This window comes from Protopterus annectens, chromosome 1.part0 (assembly GCF_019279795.1).
Source record: "Protopterus annectens isolate FY-2018-M chromosome 1.part0, PAN1.0, whole genome shotgun sequence".
Classification (NCBI taxonomy): Eukaryota; Metazoa; Chordata; order Ceratodontiformes; family Protopteridae; genus Protopterus; species Protopterus annectens.
Genome location: NC_056725.1, coordinates 986,133,402 through 986,150,052, shown reverse-complemented (window position 1 = coordinate 986,150,052; position 16,651 = coordinate 986,133,402).

Sequence of the window (16,651 nt, the reverse complement as noted above, 5' to 3'; positions counted from 1 at the left end):
AGGTGCATATATAAACAGTTCCTACTCATGGCTAAATCACCATGCAAAAATGTTAATACTTTAAGCCAAAAGTTAGGTACTGCATCTCGGCCTGGGGTTTTCCAGTTAGAGGATTTTCTCAACTTTATTTCAATCTCTCTAGTTGTTATTTCAGCACATTTCATATCCTGTACCTTTAAACATCTTATTCTCTCTTTTACTTCTTCTATCCATTTAGCATCTTTATTATGTTCCACATGATCTTCATAGATACTTCTCCAAAATGTATCTACTTACTCTTTTTTTGGAGGTCTGTCTATTCCTTTTACCTTATTTCCCAGTTCTCTATAAAACTTTTTTGGGTCATCAATAATTTGTTTTTGTGTTTTTCCCTTATATTTATCTTCGTCTCTTCTAAGTCTTTCCACCTGTTTTGTAATTTTTAGTTTGTTATCTCCAATAGTGCATAATAGATCCTGGTCTGTTCTAATACCATGCATTGCTTTTATCACATATATCTTTCTTAATATTTTCATTGATCTGTTCCCTCTTCTATAATCTTCTAACAATGATACTTCTTGTCTTAGCTGCGTTATCGTTTTCTCTATTCGATATTTCCATGATGGTATTCGCTGTTGCCCCCTCTTTTCCCTCGCTACCCTATGTTCCTGTGGTAGAACTTTATCAGTTATTAATTTAGCAGCACAGTAATATATTCTGTTTACTTCTGGTATATCGCATGGATCTCTATGGACAGTCCTAATTACTGTGTTCATTTGTTTTATCAAGCTTCTGACTTGTGGGGTTTTCTTAACCTTCTGCAGTCTATTTCTCTCATTGATCTTGATATATTTGTCTTTGTCTATTAAATCAAGCAACTCTTCTCTTAACTCCTTTTCTTCCATACTGAGGGTACATCCCTTGTTTTCCATTTCCTGTGAGCATTCTATAGAAAGTTCTATAGCATCTTCCTGTGGCACATTCTCTTCAATTCCATCATGTGTCTTCTGTTGTTCTGTCATATGGGAACTCACTGGCCTATCACTCCTCAACTTTGACTGCATCAGAGTTTCCACAGTTTCCTGTTTCTTTCCTTGCTGTCTAGCTTCAAATTAATGTTTATACTGGTTTCTTGTGGAAGGCTCCAAAATATCTTGATATGGCACCTGACCAGTTGCTTCCTGTCCCACTGGTTTCCCCTTAATTTGGATATCCATTGCTTTATCCTGTTGTGGTGATTTCTGTATTTGATTTTCTACACTGAATCCTTCTCTTTGCAGCTGTTCCATTACTTCAGTTTCTATTTCTTTGACTTCTCCATTACTCATCTATTTTTCTACTTTTCCTCTTAATCTTCTTATTTTTTGTATTGCAAAGTTTTTCATATCCAGTTTCCTTTGCCTATATTTTCTTCAAGTATCTTTGGTGCTGCTCTTTTTGTATTAATTAATTTGCTTTCTCCTTTGCATACATATTACACCATATTAAATCTCTTTTCCTTTCTCATGTCCATATTTCTTCTTCACATGTCTCCAGGTCTTCTTGCTTTTCCTTATTCTGGGGACATACTCCAGCATACTGTGATGTAGTCTGTATTAGACCTTCTACATTAAATACTTCACTTTGCAGGCACTCCATAACTTCAGCTTCTATTTTGAAGAATCAAAAAAAATGTCAGTTCTGCAGTCTGCAGCTACCACTCCACCCATACAGTATAAAAAGGAATCAGTACTGCAAACTAAACAAGGATATACAGTTTGAGCCTCAAGAGCAGGAGCACACTCAAGCAATTCTGCAGTCTGTGGCTACCACTCCACCCATACAGTATAAGAAGGAATCAGTACTGCAAACTAAACAAGGATATACATTTTGAGCCTCAAGAGTAGGAGCACACTCAAGCAATTCTGCAGTCTGCGGCTACCATTCCACCCATACAGTATAAGAAGGAATCAGTACTGCAAACTAAACAAGGATATACATTTTGAGCCTCAAGAGCAGGAGCACACTCAAGCAGTTCTTCTGTCTGCGGCTACTACAACACCCATACAGTATAAGAAGGAATCAGTATTGCAAACTAAACAAGGATATACATTTTGAGCCTCAAGAGCAGGAGCAGACTCAAGCAATTCTGCAGTCTGCAGCTACCACTCCTCCCATACAGTATAAGAAGGAATCAGTACTGCAAACGAAACAAGGATATACATTTTGAGCCTCAAGAGCAGGAGCACACTCAAGCAAATCTGCAGTCTGCGGCTACCACTCCACTCATACAGTATAAGAAGGAATCAGTACTGCAAACTAAACAAGGATATACATTTTGAGCCTCAAGAGCAGGGTCAATCCACCCAGGCATTCTACTTGTATGTTTTATGAGAGTGAAGCTATTACATTAGCATTATTTCTTAGTAGTTCTCAGTGTGCTAATAAAACTGACTGTTGTAGCTTTGTGTCCTTGCCCCCCAGCTAGTACAGTAATCCTAACTGTCCAATAGACAGTATACATTTAATTCAGATCCCTGTGACTAAATTAACCATCAAGCAGCCCTCTCAGTGCTTTCTGCCTTAGTTTGTATCACTTGGAGGCCCACCTGTTTATTTGCATCTCTATACATTCCCCTTCTTTGTTATTGTATCTCCCTTCTCTAATCTGTGCACACACTGGTTACTAATCAGCAAGTCAATGTGAAGACACACTCCCAACCTTAATAAACTTTGCTGTCTCTTCTCTCCTTCACTTTACAGGTAGTTGGAATTATTACTTACCCCCTCTGAGGCCTTCACTGATTTCCACTGATTGCCCCTGTAGTTTCTTTGCATTCCACCTGGTTTACACCCCTTGTGCTATCTCCCTCCCCCAATAATAAGTCTATATTAGAATCCTGCTGAGAATGGGGCCATCTTTACATTTCTAGTCTCCCACCAGGACACAAGTGCTCCTCAGCAATTATGTTCTGCTTGCTGGTAAGCCATTAGACCTCAGAAATTTGTTTAAAGTGTTCAGATTTGTAAAGTAATACTTACATTTTGCTGTATTTGGATCTATACAACTAGTATTCATTTTTCTGATTCCTGACTACTGATCTGCTTATTTATTTATTTAACTGGTTGATTCTGTCATTCAGAAATTGTGTTTTTACTGTAACTACCACTGCAGCTATGTTGTCTCTATGCTACTATGATGTACTAAAACTGCTGTTATAACTGTAATGTAAATCTAATTGACTTAGTGTTGGAGCTAGAAACAGTATGTACTGATTTAGCACTACGGTTGTCTCTGCTACTGATTCAGCTGTGCTGTTAAGTGTTCATTTTCCTTTTTCTTGTATGGACAGGATAATTGGCTGATAAATGTATTGTGCATGATTTATTAACCTGTTTTCAAGCTAAGTTATAGCACTGTGATGTGATAACTGTTGAAGCACCCTCAGACTGTAGCAGTAGCATCTATTCTCCTGCTTTATCCACACTATCCTCAGATTTGTATCATTTACACCCTCCTATCTCCTCATTACTTCCTTTGACCTGTCTTTGTCTCATTCTACTAGCTTCATCCTCTCTTTTTTTTCTCTCTCTCTCTTCAGAGCACATTCAAACAATTCTGCAGTCTGTGGCTACCACTCCACCCATACAGTATAAGAAGGAATCAGTACTGCAAACTAAACAAGGATATACATTTGCATAGGGCCATCTTTAAATTTCTAGTCTCCCACCAGGACACAAGTGCTCTTCAGCAATTACATTCTGCTTGCCAGTAACCCATTAGACCTCAGGAATTTGTTTAAAGTGTTCAGATTTGTAAAGTAATACTTACTTTTTTCTCTTGTCTTGGTAGGCTCTGCCCCACTCCGTTCACCCTCGCTAATGCTCGGGCTCACTCCGCTCCCCTACCCTACCCCATATTCCCTCCCGACCCACCTACCTCTACATTTTTAGTAATCACAGCCACACCCACAGCTCACCCTCACATCACCTCCACCAATCAAAGCTCCTCAAGTCATATCACATTATACCACACCAACTTGCTCCACACAAAATACTCCCAATCACTCTCATTCCCACTAGGCATTTTTTTACATCACCCACACTACTTCCCCATCCACATATAGTGCAACCCTATAATTCCTGTTCAGACCCCGCACCTAGAACCAACTTAAACTTTATAACCATGACTATCACACAACTAAGTCTAGTCTGTCTTCTCATAATTCTTTACAGCACTACAAGTTATCACTCTAGCAATATCCCTAAACTTAGTAGCACAACACTACATTACGCATTCTCATATACAGACACCACACATTATAATAATATCTGCCCGCAATTGTTCAAGAACTACATAATGAACCAATTCAGAACTAAACACATATGCTGTCATTCCTACTCCAAAAAACACAATACTTTCTCACACTCCTCACCAAACTCCAACATCTGTATCACCATTTTAACACCAGGTTCACCATAAGTGGGGATATCCACCCCATCCCAGGCCCAAATCCATCCTGTCCAACACAAACTACTCCAACACAAATGTCAAAACATAACACCCCCACTATCTTCATCCCTGGACAAATCAACAACAGCAGCAAAACCAACCCTCTTTTAATGCTAAATATTAATATTAGAAGTATCAAAAATAAAATACCTGAACTCCAGGCCACAGTAGCACACTACTCCCCAGACATAGTTGCTTTAACAGAAACCTGGCTAAATAAAAACATAGCTAACTCAGAAGTTCTCCCTACCGGCTACAATATCATTAGACAAGACAGACCACTTCGTAAAGGGGGTAGAACTGCCTTACTTTACAAGTCCAACTTAACTGTCCGTCAGTTACCAAACTCCTACCCATCCCCCAATACTTGGGACATACTTATCTCACAACTTCAACTTCACCCTAAAAAAGGTCATCACTACAATTGTGATCTATATTCCACCTGGTAATACACCTGCTAGCCTTGAAGACTTCTTATCCTGGTGTTCTTCCACATACTCACAAGAAACCCTTATTCTGGGGGACTTCAACCTAGATTGGCTCACCAGTATATCAGAACCACCAAGTAATCTAATACATCTCCATGGCGACCAGCAGCTAGTCCAAATTCCAACTAGATGTGATAAAAAATCTAAAAGGGAATCCATCCTTGACTGAGTCCTAACTAACAACCCCACATTGTACCCTCACACAGGCAGTCTGCCAGACACCTTAAGTGACCACAACATAATATACTTTATATGTAGTAGAACAAGCATATGCAAAACCACTAACTATATATCCAGTAGAAACACAAAACAATTCTCTTCTGAGGTCCTCAACACTTTACTCTGTAACTGTGACTGGAACCCCCCCCCCCAAAAAAAAAACCCTCCCACTTGACCAGGCTGTAGCATATTTCAACAAAACATTTCTACAACACCTAGACACTGTCACTCCATTGTGCAAAATCAAGGTTAGAACCTCTACAAACCCCTGGCTCAATAAAGAAACCAAACAAATACTCAAGTCCAGAGACACTGCCTGGCTTTACTATCAAAAAAAAAAAAAAACACAAAGCCTAACTAAGTACCAAGAACTCCGCAACCATGCAGAAAATGCATTAGGCTGGACAAAAAATCCTATTATACAACGACCCCCCCATTAGTATTCAAAAACGTGCACGCTGATTGGTCAGTGCGCACATTGTAAATCAGAGTTATAGTAATGGAAAAAGATCCGGTCACTCGGACTTTTTCCATTACTAAAACTCTTTTTTTTTTACAGCAACGGAGAACGCAAGATCTCCGTTGCTTCACTGTCTCGCTATGTTAAACAAGTTTAACATAGCGAGACAGCTTTAAAAAAGGCAATGGAGAGTCTCCATTGCTTTTTTAAAGCTGTCTTGCTATGTTAAATGAGTTTAACATAGCGAGACAGTTTGTAAAAAGCAATGGAGATCTTGCTTTCTCCGTTGCTTTTTTCAAAACTGTCTCACTATGTTAAATGGGTTTAACATAGCGAGACAGCTTTAAAAAAAGCAACAGAGACTACGTTGCTTTTTTTAAAGCTGTCTCGCTATGTTAAACCCATTTAACATAGCGAAACAGTTTGTAAAAAGCAACGGAGATCTTGCTTTCTCCGTTGCTTTTGCCCACAGCTCTGATGTACTATATAGGCATATGCATGCGCAGTACATCAGAACTGCCGCAGAATACCAGACAGCTATGGAAGGGCAGCAAGGAGGCATTATACAATGCCATTATTTAAGAAAAGTAATTTTTTTTCTCTTAAATAATGTCATTGTATAATAGCAATAACACACTTCTGGGTGTGGGTAATGCTGGATTTACCCATGGTTGGCTTTGTTTGGCCACTCGGGCTTCGTCCTCGTGACCAAACCACGCCAACCGTTGGTAAATCCAGCATTACCCACACCCAGGCGTGGGTTATTGCTATACTACACAACATTACAAACTAAATACCAACACAACCCCCAAAAATTTTGGAAAAATGTAAACCAGCTACTAAAATCCACCCAAAAGGCTACCCCCAAACCAACAACCCCTGACATTAAAGTTCCCATCGAACCACAATTCAACTCCCACTTTGTGAACTCAGTTCTATCCTTAGTATCACAGGACATTTCCTTCCTCACTATCCCCCCAACACAAATAACACTATTACAAGCTTTACCCTCAAAACAGTTTCCACCACTTCAATCAAAAACATGCTCTCCAAACTAAAAACCTCATCAACAGCAGCCGACCTACTCCCCAGCTATTTCTTGAAACTCACAGCAGATGCTATTGCTATACCAGTCTCCACTTTCATAAACAGATCAATTGTTGAAAACTATGTGCCCAAACTCTGGAAAATATCCTGTTACACCCATACATAAAGGTGGGACCTCCACTGAACTTAATAACTACATACCCATTGCTTTACTCTCCACCCTGGCCAAAATCCTAGAAAAATGCATCTATACCCAGATGCTAAACTATCTCCTAGACAGCAACATCCTGTCACCTACTCAGCATGGTTTCAGACCTGCCCATAGTACCACTACAGCCCTCCTCTGCTTCATAGACACAGTAAACCGTCTCAAAAATGAAGGCCTACAGGTGTCAACTCTTTTTTTGGATATGTCCAAAGCATTTGACACAGTCTCACACCAAATACTGCTAAACAAACTAAACCAATATCACCTATCAAATTCCACTCTTACCTGGCTCCAAAGCTACTTAACTGACAGGTATCAAGCTGTGAAATGGGAAAATTCTCTCTCTCTCTTCAGCTGCCCATAACTATAGGAGTCCCACAGGGTTCTATCTTAGGACCACTACTATTCACAGTCTTCACAAATGACCTCCATACCTCTACACAGCTTGCATCTATCATTCAGTATGCAGATGACACTATCTTAATCTATGCTGCACAAAACATTCCCACCCTCCTGCAAACAACTCAACTAGCATTCTCTGACGTTGAAAACTACCTTACCAAAGCCCAACTTATCCTCAATCCAAAGAAAACTCAGCTTATGATTATAGCCAGTTCTAACAAAAACACTGATAACAGTCAATTCACTATCTACTCCATAAATGCTACCCCAATCGCTCCAGTGGCACAGGCTAAGCTATTGGGAATAACCATAGACTCCCACCTAAAATTTGATAGTCATCTTAACTTAACTATTAAAAAAGTACACGCCAAACTAGGATCACTCTACAATATCAAACCATTTCTTACCAACAACACAAGATCAGCCATTGCTCGCTCCCAACTTCTGTCCACCCTACTCTATGCATCTCCCATTCTGACTAATCTCAACAAAACTGAACTAAGCAAAATGGAAGCCTGCTATAACAGAATTGTCTGTTTTGCTGCAAATTGCTCATATAGAACTCATCACTGTACTGCTTTGAGACAGCTCCACTGGCTTGAACTGCTCAACCTCCTAATCTACAATCAGCTCTGCCTCTGTCATTCTATCTATTATCACCCAGTAAGTGTCCTGCCCTCAAAAACCTAGAATGCTCCTTAGATCATCAAGCAAACTACTACTAGAAGTCACCAACAGCTGCAATAGCTTTTGAGATCTGCTATATAGTAGTTCAGTGGCTAAAAAATGGAACTATGTCCCCACTAGCATTCAAAACACATCGTCCAAAGCCTCTTTTAAAGACCTCATCAGGCAACATCTCAAGCAAAGTTGGCAGTGTCATGATTGCTCCCCATGCTAGTGAAAGCGGTTAAGGTATACATACTAAATCTATAGTACTTGATAATAGTTTTCAATCTTACTCACAAACACTGGCTAATCTACAATGTATGTACTGTACCTGTGCACTATGTATGTATTCTACCTATGATCCAAATTTCAGCTGTACACCACAAATCTATTAATTACCTTTATTTTTAAATTAATATTTTTTTGCTTGTTCTCTCCACTGTAACTGTAGATGTGCCGCATACCACTGTAAAAACATGTCTTTTGTAATTTGTGTGTATACTGATCATGTATAAATAACTAAATGTATCTGTAATTTTTCTTTGTGGAGCATTTCTCCCCGGGCCTCTGCTGAAAAAGGACCTTTTCGGCTCAGTCAGACACCCCTGGTTAACAAATGTAAAATAAAAAAAAATAAATAAAAATATTTCTTTAATCTTTACTTTACTAATCATCTTTTCTACATTATGTTTTTGTGTTAATTACTCTTTTTATTGTGAAATTTTCCATATCTGGATGCCTTTGCCTGTACTTCTCTTTGAATACTTTTGAGACTGCCTTCTCTATATTAGTTAACTTAGCTTTCTCCTTTGCACAAATATTGCACCATATCAAATCTCTCTTTCTTTCCCATGTCCATATCTCTTTTTTAGCTTTTTCAAATATCTCTAAGTTTTGTTGTTTATATTTTTCCACTTTCTCAAAGGCTTCTTTTTCCAAAGAGATCACAGTTTCTTGATCTATATACTGTTTTTCAAAAATCTGTTGTATTAATGAACGCAAATTTTTATCTGAGGCTTCTGACAGTGTTTCCTGCAAAAGTATTTTTCTTTCCTCTAATTTCTCTCTTAATCATTTTGTATATCTTGTATCCGGAAATTCTGGGCTTCTTGCATTATAATAACAATACATAATTTCTTTCTTATCCTCAATAGTCCACTGTATCTTATTTATGGCTCTTTTTTGGCCAAACAATTTTTGTCCTTTTTGTGGACTGCTGCTTCCTTCTACAACAGGGAGGGGGGCATCCTCCTCCTGAGCCTGGCCCCATTGTAGGAATATTTCTGCATTTTGAGGATTCTACACTGTCATTTTTTCCAGTCCTGGCACCAGTGCGCCTACCAGGTTTGGACAATTTTTTATCCTTTGTCTTGTGCCCCCAGTTATCTTTTTTCATTTTTGATTTACTTCTGTTCATGATATATGCTATATAAATACAGTCTATATATCAGTATCGCCTTGGTGAGATTTTGTGAAAAACAAGGTCTGCCTCGCGAAGATACTCACCAAGACTTGAGGATGAATTTAATTTCAGCACTACTACATTCCTTTGCTTGCTGACTTTTCATCTCTCCATCAGGACCCCTATGGTGGGATCACTTTGATGGAACTGCAGTCCCATGTACTGTTGTGATGGCTGAGTGGTTAATTACTGTGACTACAGTGTACAGGGTCCTGGGTTCATGACCTGCAAAAGCAGGTTATTTTTGTTCTGGCCAGCACAGAGGTTAATGCATACAGACTAATTAGTGCAATTTAGGTTAGTCACACTCACTACACTTCATATGCCCTACTTTGCCAATCCTGCTGATGTCAATAACTGTGAAGTAAACCTTTGAGAAAAGAGTACTCCAGCAATCACTGTGGTGTGTGCTATAACAGCATATTGCTGTAGTGTGATATGGAATTCTGGTAGGAGTATGATTCTCACACATGGGAGTTGTGGATGCTGTTGTGTCTGTTCCTATGCCTGTGTAGAGAGCAATGTATGTTTGGCTAGTCATGCTCATTACAATTCATTCGTTCTACTATGACAGGCCTGCTGATGTCACTCACTGTGAAATAAACCTTTGGGGAAAGAGTACTCCAGTAATCTCCATGACGCATTCTGTAATGGCCTAGTGTTGTAGTGTAATCACTGGTTAGGTAGGGGTTCTTGTGACAGATGTGTGTGTCCAAATGTGCTGATGTATGTCATTCATGTCTTGTGTGGAGGTGGTTGTGAGTGTGTAACAACTGGACTCAATGTTGAGTGTGTTTTGTAAAATTTCTTATATGGTGCCCCTAGCATAAATCAAAATATCCACTGTGCAGGGATAACAGATGTGATATCAGTACATAGTCAGTCATGGGTTTGAAACCTGGGACTGGTAGGTGTGTGACACAAACATGCTCACCTTTTACTCTCCCAATCCACTCTGACTTATCTTTGCCTCTGACTGCCTCTCTCACTCCCTCTCTTGTGGATGTGGAGACTTATACCTGCTTTGTTTAGGCAGCAGCATATGTATTGTCAGTGATGCTCATGATCAGCTGGTGGCCTCTGCACAGATTACAGTCCTCCTCTAGCTGATTGCATGTGGAACAGCTGTGGTAACATTCACATAGCCAATTGCATGGAAACACACTCCAATATCTAGGAACATCTTGTTGGTGTTGGGCCTTTTCATTCACTGTGAGCAGGAACTAGATCTGTTGTTTGGCAAACAGCATCGCAGATGGATTGGGGACTTACCTCTGACAACATACACTGTGGAAACAGACCAACACACAGGAGGGGGATGTGCCTGTCCTGACTACAGATTGTAAGTGCTGCTATACTGCAGTTGGGGTACTATTAGTTTAACAGGGTGTGTGTGGATATGGCTGTCCTACATGTTTTAATACTTGTCATGTCAGTGCTATGTTTATGAGGAATCCCCATCTGTAGGGTCATCTGCAGACTGGGCAGTGTGTGTTGCCTTGTGTTCCTTTGTTACCCACAGAGCACCTATATCTCAACTGCAGAAGGTAGTGTGAGGATTGCAGTCAGTAGATGGTGACAGCCGGGAGAGTTATTGACGTCATATCCCTCATAGGACATGTGTTGCATCAAACCCTGGTACGACAGGAAATGTATGAGGTCATCACAGCAACATGTCAATATTGCGCCTGTGTTTGTGCCTCTAGCCACAACCCTGTCAACCTTTATACATATGTCATGCAGTAGGGGGTGCATATGTTCTGTACATCACATTCAGTGACAGCATATCTGATAAGCCAGTGAGATATCAGACTGCTAAATATGTTATGTATTATAGGGGTTATATTTTAGGACATAGCCTGGGCATTCTGTGGTTGTGTGTACAGTACTGAGGTATGTGTAAGTCTGGTAATTGTCGACAGTGTGTGTATAGTGCATATGTAGCTTGGCCTGTGTAGAGACTGTGGTAGATGTCATTGTTCTTGGTCCTGTTCTATCTGATGTTACATGCTGCTCCAATGTATCTCACCCTATCAACTTACATGTTTGTAGGGGCGAAAACACACATGTCCCACACCACAGACAGCCATCGGACCACACTGTGTAGTGGCCCAGTATATATAGGGTTGTTGTGTGAGTGGCTCATATGATGATGGTGTACATCAGATAGTCCATATACTGTGATAGTACGCTAGCTTACCATATGTGGCTGTGGCTGTGTTCACATTGGTTGTGGTTATGCACTTTCACACAGGTGTCTGTTACTCTGTGATGTGACATGCCTGTAGAGCCTGCTATCTATGCAGGTACGTGTGTATTCCCACATAGGAGATGTAGCCCAGTGTTCAGTCAGTCTGCCTGTAGCCTGTACTGTGCTTTGTTACATGCCTAGCAGCTTACTGTACTTATCCAGTGAGATATCATGTCCAGATACTTGCTAGATGTACTGCTGCCTGGCTACCATGACAGTCATGTATGTCAGACAAAGCAGTGGGATGCTGTTCAGATGTATGTCAGTAGCTAGTGGATAGTATGTGGCCATGGCACCTCTGTACCAGCGGTTATTATGTGTCAGGACAGACAGGGGTGTATGAATGCATAACTTATGGGGGAAAATGTATACCAGTATGTATGTATTATACCCATCTAGATGGCTGGTAACAAACACATTGACAGGCCTGGTCCACATGTCTTGCATGCAGGGGTTCTGTGTATACCCCTGGACTGACCCGAGTGTGTCAGACTATCCACATATATTGGCCATATTGCAGCTGCAGTCCACGGGGACGTTACTGTGCTAGGAGTGGTACTGTATTATGATGACAGTAGGATGGCTGTAAGTAGCAGATGGTGCACATGTTGACAGCCGATGTGGCCTCCCTTACACATCATTTCTGTGAAGACAATCCCTATTACAGTAGCAATAGTCTACAAATATACTGAGAGGTTGGGACTACTGGGGCTGAGGTAGGGCTCCACTCCATGTGCAAGACATATGGTGAACATATATGTATAAATAAGTATACATATATCCATATAGATATGTACACATATACATATCTTGCTTACTGTATGACAACAGTTTTACACATATGTGCCTGTGTTCCATCCCGTGTCCTCCACCTACATACCAGGCTTTGCACATATGACATGCTGTCAGCGGTTGTTATGTAGTGGGGCTGTGTGTATGTCATGCTGTCATTCCTGCCATCACTCCACTGCTGCTGTGCCCCCCACACATACTGGGGGGGTTGAGGCCATATATGTGTGGGTTTCACCTACACAATACATGTGTGCCCTAATGCACTCCAGAGGCCAGTGTATGTTACAGTGGTATATGGCCCAGTATTAGTGAGTGTAGGGAGGGGTACACCATGACTAACGTAGGCTGTCACAACATGTGTAGGTATCTGGGATAGGCTGCCTTAAGGTATCTGGATGTACTTTACCATAAAATCCACCTCGGTTAAATGCAGGCCTAATGCCTCCTGCCATACAGGATGTTCTGTTTGTCAGTGTGATTGTGATGGTGTCAGGTATGCCTTGTTATGTAACAGATATATCCCATTGTGACAACTGGGGTCTGTCCCCCCTAGGGATTGTGTACAGAGTGTAGATAGAGGCTGTTGACCTATACATCTGCATTATGTACTGGTGATTGTCTGGTATGCTGCGGCCCAGTCTGTCATTACTAATATACTACTTGGAGGCCTCAGCCTGGACAGCAACATATGTCAACATTTCCAGACTACTGCCTTAGTATAACTGTTTCACAGTTGCATTACACTGCTCATATGGATGTCAGTGTCTAAACAGCTATATGACATGACATTTACAACTGTCATAGTACACAAATAAAGCTTTCACATTCATTTATGCACACCTGTGTGAGGTGTTATACTCTTTGATATCTCTGTGGGTGTTTGTTGCAGGCTATGAATGTAATTTGTATGGGTGGCTCATACAGTTTCCAGTTGGCAAGGTGGTGGCTGTAGGAATACTGGTTGCTCCATATTGTATGCACATACTACATATGTATATTACTGTACAAATCTCTGTGTGTGTATGTGTAGTTACATATATATCTATATATATGTATATATATCTATATATCTTATGAATCTATATATATCTATATAGCTTATTCGAGCTTGTGAAGGGGAACTATATATATACATATATATATATATATATATATATATATATATATATATATATATATATATATCTGCTGACATAATTATGTAACCTGCCATACATATTTAGACATGTAGGCATGGACATATATATCTATAGATGTAGGCATTTGCATGTTTATATATGTTCATATATATATATATATATATATATATATATATATATATATATATACCTGTATCTCCATATATGTGTCTGTGTATAAGTATCCTAGGGATGGCCATGTCATGTCTGGTCCTGGTTATGGGATCTGCAACACTTGGTACTGTATTACGGAGGGGGGGGTCGTGCTTGGCTGGGAGGGTATACCTATACGTAACAGACGTATATTGTGTGGGGCCTCTCAGCCCCATTAACGTTGCATGAGGACATATATGTTTTGTTATTTCCCCATTATCTACAGATGTATGTCCGTATATACCTACGTATATGTGTGTGTGTGTGTATATATATATATATATATATATATATATATATATATATATATATATATATATATATATATATATATATATATATATATATATATATATATATATATATATATATATATATATATATATATATATATATATATATATATATATATATATATATATATACATACATATATATATATATATATATATATATATATATATATATATATATATATATATATATATATATATATATATATATATATATAGTTCCCCTTTAGAATCTCGAATTGCTGAAAGCTCGAAATTCATAAGCTTGAGCCAAGAATCTCTAGTTTTCAGAAACTCAAAATTCTAAAGTGCACATAAAAGACATGCGAACATGTCTTTACTATGTTTTTAAAGGGGGGCAAAGCACCCCTGCACTCCCCATGTGGGGGTCTGTACCCCCCACACCCCCCTACTTTAATATACCAACTCCGAGATCGCACTACAATAGGGATGAGGGAAATCTCCCATTCTGCGCTGTATACAGAAGCACACAACAGAGAATTTCCGTTCCTCCACTATAGTGCGTTCATAGAGCTGGTATATTTCAGCAGGGAGACTGCAGGGGGACTCAGCCCCCTGCATACATGTCAGTAAACTTCCTTTTTTTTTTGTTGTCTCCCCCTCACAAGTTCGAGTTACTGAAACTCGAGATTCTCGGATCGAGCTTATGAATTTTGAGCTTTCAGCAATTCGAGCTTGTGAAGGGGAACTATATATATATATATATATATATATCTGCTGACATAATTATGTAACCTGCCATACATATTTAGACATGTAGGCATGGACATATATATCTATAGATGTAGGCATTTGCATGTTTATATATGTTCATAAATATTATATGTGTCTATATATATATATATATATATATATATATATATATATATATATATATATATATACATCAATATGTTGTAACCATTTAGACATTAATATATTTACTCACACACATACATCTACATGTTGGAATATATTCTCCGTACTGTTGAATGACTGGGCTGGATGATATGTCTGTGAATACATCAAGACTATGTATATCTGAAATGGCTTAGTGGTAAATCACTGTGGCAATGGTGTGCAGGGTTCTGGGTTTGATCCTAGCAGTGGCTGCTTATTTTGTTGCTAGGCAGAACAAGGGCCATTGGATACAGTGTAATTAAGGCACTTTTGAGCAGTTGTAAGTGGGTTTGTGCGATGGTAAGCACTGCCAACCTCTGCTTATGCTTTCTTACAGTCAATTAGCTTCAGATTTCTCATCCTGTGTAGGCATAGCTTACCTTCGTGCAAACCCACGCAAACCTGCTTACCGCTGCTAATTCCTTTAAATGAAAAGAAAAATGGGTCGATAGGAAAGTGGTGAAAAATGGGGCACAAATACGGAAAGATAGTAGGGAAAATAGCTAGGCATGTGCAGGAAGGGTATAGGAAAAAGTCCATAGTTGCCCATTTCTTCTACAGCAACAGCTGTGCATATATACTATATTTGCAGGTACTTTTGGACCCTCAAACCCCTGGAAGAGGGGTGAGGACAACTTATATTCATTGTGATGCCAATTAGACCAGATTACATGTGTCCAGTGGACATGTGCAAAATGGACAGGTATATATGGGTCGAGATTTTTTTATGGGAACAGATTGCCTTTTTTTTTCAGGTGAGAGTGGGATGTTGGGGAGGGGTAGTAGGGATATTTGGGGAGATAGGTTGTGTAGGTTAAAAGACAAGGCACACAAGATGCATACAGGGCCGGTATATGACACAGGTGGGGGGTAAACACCTTGGACAGGGAGGGATGTTTGGAAGTCGCAAACCCATGAGCCCCCAGATGTCTGTCCATCTCTATTAAATCAAGCAACTCTTCTCTTAGATCATTTTCCTCTCAACTGAGGGCATGCTCTTTGTTCTCAATTTCCTGTGGACATTCTATAGATAGTTCCACAGCATCTTCTTGTGCCACATTCTCTTTGGCTTCATCCTGTGCCATTTGTTGCTCTTTCATATGGAAACTCACTGGCCTATCACCATACAACATTAGCTGCATCAGAGTTGCCACAGTTTGCTATTCCTCCCATTGTGCTGCAACTCCATTTAAACATTTGTACTGGTTTCCAATGGAAGGTTCCAAAGTATCCTCACCTGGCAACTGATCAGATGTTTCCTGCTGCACTGGTTTTGCCTTAATTTGGGGATACATTGCTCTATCCTATTGTCACGTTTTCTGAGTTATATGTTCTACACTAAATTCTTCACTTCACAGGTAATCCATAACCTCACTTTCTATATTTTAGTTTCATGATTACTAATCCTCTTTTCTACTTTTCCTCTTCATTTTCTTATTTTTTTGTATTGTAAAATTTTCCATATCTGGATTCCTTTGCCTATAGTTCTCTTCAAATATCTTTGGTGCTGCTCTTTTTTGTAGTGATTAGTTTTGCTTTTGCATAAATATTACACCATATAAAATTTATTTTTTCTTTTCCATGTCCACATTTCTTCTTCAGATGTCTCCAGATCCTGCTGTTTCTCCTTACTTTGGGGACTTGTTACTCTGTGATAT